The sequence below is a fragment of the Neomonachus schauinslandi genome, chromosome 5 (assembly GCF_002201575.2).
Source record: "Neomonachus schauinslandi chromosome 5, ASM220157v2, whole genome shotgun sequence".
NCBI classification, from domain to species: Eukaryota; Metazoa; Chordata; class Mammalia; order Carnivora; family Phocidae; genus Neomonachus; species Neomonachus schauinslandi.
This window is the reverse complement of record NC_058407.1, coordinates 65,370,057-65,376,184: the sequence shown is the minus strand read 5'-3', so window position 1 is coordinate 65,376,184 and position 6,128 is coordinate 65,370,057. Positions and strand designations below refer to the sequence as shown.

The window sequence follows — 6,128 nt, the reverse complement described above, 5'->3', positions numbered from 1 at the left end:
TTCTGCCCATTCTAAGTCTTGAGCATAACTCAAGTCAACAGTAGTTTTTTTGCAAGGTATAAGGAAAAGGGAGACTTGGAGGTAATCATAAAATTACATTTGATACATTTATTAATCAGTTGAATTCATGTATTGCTCTGTCACCAACACCCCAAAATGAAGACATAAGGAAATTGTGAATTCAGAAAAAAAAAAAATTGGAGCTTATAAAGGTTTTCTTTTAGAGGGAATTTTCTTTTCTATCAACACCAAAGGGAAAACTTAATCCAAACAGTTCCTAGAGTTGATCATGGTTCATTGAGGAACAAAACAGCAGAAACATATAATTTCATGGCAACTCCCACCAAGTACAACCTCTCATTACCAGCAACAAGAAATAATTTACTTAGCAACCCTGCTGCTGGCATTTAGCCTTTGCCTTTCTCACATCTGGTGCTCCAAGTATGATGCATTTAATAAACATGTTGATAAGCTGATAATTTATTCCTGGCACTATTTATACTTCTTTTTACACCAAACTTCATTCTTGGGGTGGAAACGTATTGACTGTCTCATTGTTAAGTGACTTTTCTTACTATGCTGATAGATTTTACAAAGCATGCCAATGAGCCTGGTCTTAGAAATCAAGCCGAGTATCAGCCGTAGGCTGACATTTTGTACCACAGCCAGAAGTGAAGCAGCCAGCCAAGGTGCAGTGGGAGGGAGAGCCACCTCCCAACGTTCCCTGAAGGCATCTCAGAGTCACAACAACATGGGGAATTGATGTATTCCGTGACCTCCAGATGACAATGCGCATGTTTTATTTTACCACTACATGTTAAGATGGAAAATCAAGTAGAGCTAATTTGATTTGGTTTATGAGATTTTTATGTAAAAAAACAGGCAGATGGAGATGCCAGATAGTTACAGAACCACCAAAGATTTTTTGATATGTCTTCCAAAACAGAGATTCGTTCTACAAAATCTAAACAGACCTTCGTTGCCTAAGGATGTCATGTGGTCATCCATGTGGCCGCCATTGACTCCATGAGGGGACAGAATACACCATCGGTCACTCTTCCAAGGACAAAAGCTCAGCTCCTCGAGGGGCAGGCGGGTGGATCGATTCAGAAGTATGCTATGATAGACAAACTCCTAGACCAGGAATAAGCAGCAGCCGGATTCTTCTCCTAGCTCTGCCACCAACAGACTGTCACGTAACCTCAACCTCTGAATCTCTAGATCAGTTAGCTATTGCCACACAGCAAACCACCCCAGAACTTAGTGGCTAAAAACAACCACCACCTATGATTTCTCACAAATCTATGGCTAGGTGGTTCTGGGAGAGGCTCAGCTGAGCTCAGCTGGGGTCCACTGGCAATTTTAAGATGGCTTTCAGCTGTGACAAACTGGTTCTGTTTCAGGAGATTTATCTCAACCTCCAGCAGGCTAGCCCAGGATTGTTCTTATGGTGGGGGCAGGGGATGAAGGAGAAACAGGGGAAGAGAGGAGGGAAGAAGGGGAGAGGAGGGAAAGGAGGGGAATAGAAGGGATAAGAGAAAGAGTGAGGAAGGGAGAGAGGGAGGGAAAGAAAGAAAGCTAGAGACAGAGAGAGAAAATGGTCTCTTGCATCTAACACTTCTACCACATTCTTTTGGTGTGCCCTTTACACAGGCTTGTTTTGAGTAATAAGCGGGTCGGTCTCTGTGTAGAATTTATACAGTAGATTGTGAAATGTCATGAAGTAGATATAATAAGACATCCAACACGTCCTTACTGCTGTCCTCCATAAGATACACAGACTTCTATCCTCATGAGAGATGAAGTCAGTAATGACCTCTGGGGGCAGGGAATGTCATGTGAGATATCTTATGTACTTCTGCCCCATTCCACAAAACTTTGCAGTGGCTTGGTACAAGAATGCAGCCACAAAAATGCCAGCAAACCATAAATACAAACAATGAATAAGAACTGAGAAAAACATAATTGATGGTTGGAAATCAAGACCCAGGGTTAGGAGTGATAAGGGACACTAGCCCAAATACCCAAGCCATAAGGACAATACCACGACTATATTTGAGTCTTATATTTGGTTCTGTATTTCCTAGAAGTAAACAAAAAAAGAGGTGCTTCCTCAAACACGGTCTACAAGTTGATCTGTGAAGGCACAAGCCGGCCAGCACAGTCACCCTCCCCACCCTCTGGGCACTGATTGCGGAGAAGCCCGTCAACAGGTGCAGCGCGATGCACTTTCCCATCCGGGGCGTCGCCGGGCCGCACGGAATGCTGGGTATTGCAGGGAGGCGGGCAAGGAGCTCTCTGGGCTCGCAGCTGCGAGGTGCAGACTGTGGTCAGAAGAACGGGGGTTTGTGAAACAAGAGAGAGGGAAGTGAGACGAATTTTTCCATTCGTGCCGGCAGCACGTTTCTTTTTAAAAATTTTTTAAATAAATTTAACTTAAAAAAATACGTCAACATAGATATCAATATGAAGAGTACAGAGGATGTATAGGTAAGGCAAACTTGTGAAGTTATGATGGAAGCACCTGACGCCTGAGAAGCAGCTTTCTGGGACGTCCATTTATAAGCAGCAGTGGTTCCCAGTGAACTTTCCAGGGTGAGCTAGTAGCAAATTATCTTTCTGCCTGGAGTCTCTAGGGGCCCTGTAACACAGGATGCACTTAGATCTACATTTATACGTAACCATGAAATGAGTCGAGTTGTACTACTATTTAAATATTTTCGTTGATACAGGCCCCTCACCTGCTTGGTCAGCTTGCCAGGTGTGACCTGCCTGGGACCCAACCCCACCCCCCTCCGTGGTTCTCTAGGTATGGGGATGTGGAAAGTTCCCTAAGCAAGGAGTTGACACATTTTTTGTTGTTGTTGTTGTTCACTCTCACCCAATGGCCACATGTTGGAGTTCAGATGTGTCTCGGTGGGTGTATGGCATGGAGCATCTGGTTGCAACTAAACTACCTTTCACAAAATGGAGAGGATTAAAGACAAATCCCCCCAAATAACAAGCATAAGTAAACAAAAAGGAAATGGCACAACCTGCACGTCTCTGATCCTTCAGAGGGGCGAGCTTTTTATCAGCCACATTATGAGGGAAAGCAAGGTTCTGATCTATCCGACCAAACATCAACCTCCAAACTTAAGCTTAATAGGAAGACTACCTAAAATATGGATTTACCTCCCCTCTTGTTAATTATTAGCTGTGCCTTGAGTTTGTGTTGTGCCTGTTATATTAGTTACCGGGGGGGAGCATGAAGCCATCAGGATTAGCAAGGCATTTTTAAAAGGAAGCAGCTTAGTCATCATCATAATTGAGTGATATTGTTCTAGTAATGAGTAAAGTAAGAAAAAAACCACTCTTTTTATCTGTATGTCATCTTTTTAAATTGCCGTTTTATGCATGCTTTCTAATGTAGATAACATATTGATATCCTGGCATGGGTATATAATTTATAAATAAATCCATATGGATTGGGAGAGCATGTGGATACATTTTTTCACTCATGAGGATGTAATTAAAACAGTTGGGATATTGCTGCTTTAATTTAAAAATTAGCTGGTTGAATGGAATTATTAAGCTTAGAATCACTACATTTAGAGAACAGCCACATAATAATTATTTTAATATTAAAATAGTTGACTGAAGACCAGACTCACCAGGCAGACACCGGCACAGGTGAGGGCAGCTGCATCCCCCCCCCACCGTGTCCACATTGGCCACCGGCTGTCCCCTGGCTGCCCCCCTGGCCCCCAAAGAGCTGCCGCCTCCGCCATTGCCCTTTCCACCTCTCGGTAATTCGAAATGAAGCTGTTGTCATTTCTGGAAGGAAACTTGCCCACAGATCAAGCAGGAAGTGTGGCAGGAGGTGGAAGAATGGGTGACATTGGGCCACAAGCTGCAAGGTGGTTGGGAGTGTGGTTCTGGTTGGTGAGAATCCTGCAAGTCACCCCTCCAACCTCAACAAAACCAGGGCAGCTGCAGATGTGGAAATTGCTTCACCATTGTGAAACCAGCTTCAGTTTCAGAGGAAGACCTGTTGAATTGAATCAATAAATTAAATAATGATAACATAGGTGGCCTCCTTGTTCAGCTGCCTCTTCCAGAGCACACTGACAAGGAAGAGATCTATAATGCTGTTTCTCCAGACAAGGATGTTGATGGCTTTCATGTCATTTGTGTAGGGCAAATGTGTTTGGACAGTAGTCCATGTTACCAAAGACCTCATGGAGTGTCTAGGAAATAATTAAGCAAATTGGCATTCCAATCCCAGGGAAGAATGTGGTTGTGGCTGGAAGGTCAAAAATGTTGGCATGCCCATTGCACAGCTACTACACACAGATGGGGCGTGTGAATGCCCTGGAGGCAATGCCACTGTTACCGTGTCTCATCCGACCCCTCCCAAAGAGCAACCGAAGAAACATACGGTTCTTGCAGATATAGTGGTCTCTGCTACAGGCAGTCCAAATCTGATCACAGCAGCTATGATCAAGGAGGGAGCAGCACAACATCACTTGGCATCAGGGAAATACAAATAGGAACCACAATGAGATACCACCTCACCCCAGTCAGAATGGCTAAAATTAACAAGTCAGGAAACAACAAATGTTGGCAAGGAGGTGGAGAAAGGGGAAACCTCTTACACTGTTGGTGGGAATGCAAGCTGGTGTAGCTACTCCAGAAAACGCTATGGAGGTTCCTCAAAAAGTTGAAAATAGAGCTAACCTACAACTCAGCAATTGCACTATTGGGTATTTACCCCAAAGATACAAATGTAGTGATGCAAAGGGGCACCTTCACCCCAATGTTTATAGCAACAATGTCCACAATAGCCAAACTATGGAAAGAACCTAGATGTCTATTGACAGATGAATGGATAAAGAAGATGTGGTATATACCTCCAATGGAATATTACTCAGACATCAAAAAAATGCAATCTTGCCATTTGCAAAGATGTGGATGGAACTAGAGAGTATTATGCTAAGCAAAATAAGTCAATCAGAGAAAGACAATTATCATATGATTTCACTCATATGTGGAATTTTTTTTAAAAAGAGTTTTTTTATTTATTTGAGAGAGAGAGAAAGAGAGAGAGAGAGCACATGAGAGGGAGGAGGGTCAGAGGGAGAAGCAGACTCCCTGCTGAGCAGGATGCCCAATGCAGGACTCGATCCTGGGACTCCAGGATCATGACCTGAGCTGAAGGCAGTCGCTTAACCAACTGAGCCACCCAGGCGCCCCTCATATGTGGAATTTAAGAAACGAAACAGAGGAACATAGGGGAAGGGAGGGAAAAATAAAACAAGATGAAATCAGAGAGGGAGACAAACCATAAGAGACCCTTAACTATAGGAAACAAACTGAGGGTTGCTGGAGGGGATGGGGGTGAGGGGATGGGGTAACTGGGTGATGGACATTAAGGAGGGTACATGATATAATGAGCACTGGGTGTTATATAAGACTGATGAGTCACTGAACTCTATCTCTGAACCTAATAATACATTATATGTTAATTAATTGAATTTAAATAAAATAAAATAAATTTTTTAAAGGAGGGAGCAGTAGTCACCAATATGGGAATAAATAGACTTCAGGATCCCGTAACTGTTAACCCCAAGTTGGTTGGAGATGTGGATTTTGAAGGAGTCAGAAAGAAAGCCAGTGACATCACTCCAGTCCCAGGGGTGTTGGTCCCATGACAGTGGCAATGCTGATGAAGAATACCATTATCATTGCAAAAAAGGTGCTGAGGCTTGAAGAGCAGGAAATATTGAAGCCTACGGAGCTTGGAGTAGCAACTAATTAACTGTTGTGTCTTCTGTCATGAACAACACTCCAAGCTAGTTCAAGAGGCAAAACAGACCAATAGAAATGCAATATTTTTTTATTTATTTTACTGAAATGGTTTTAGATGTTTTAAAATGGTTGTATTTATTGAAAGCTTAAATAGGTGGGTGTTTGTACATATAGTTCTGCAGTACCTCACCAGAGTATGCCATTATCATTCTGGGTGATGTGATCCAGCCAAGAGAAGCCATTCACCTAGTGATTAATATGGCGGACATTGTCACATTGAGAATGGATGCTTAACTTTGTCAAGCCACTTCAGTTAAAATTTGCGTTTTCTAGGATTG

General features: G+C 42.9%; 1 pseudogene; it reads left to right on the top strand.

The window, feature by feature from the left end:
• The first annotated feature begins 2,892 nt into the window (after nt 1-2,892).
• On the top strand, nt 2,893-5,800 carry LOC110593579 (annotated as a pseudogene).
• The last annotated feature ends 328 nt before the right edge of the window (nt 5,801-6,128 follow it).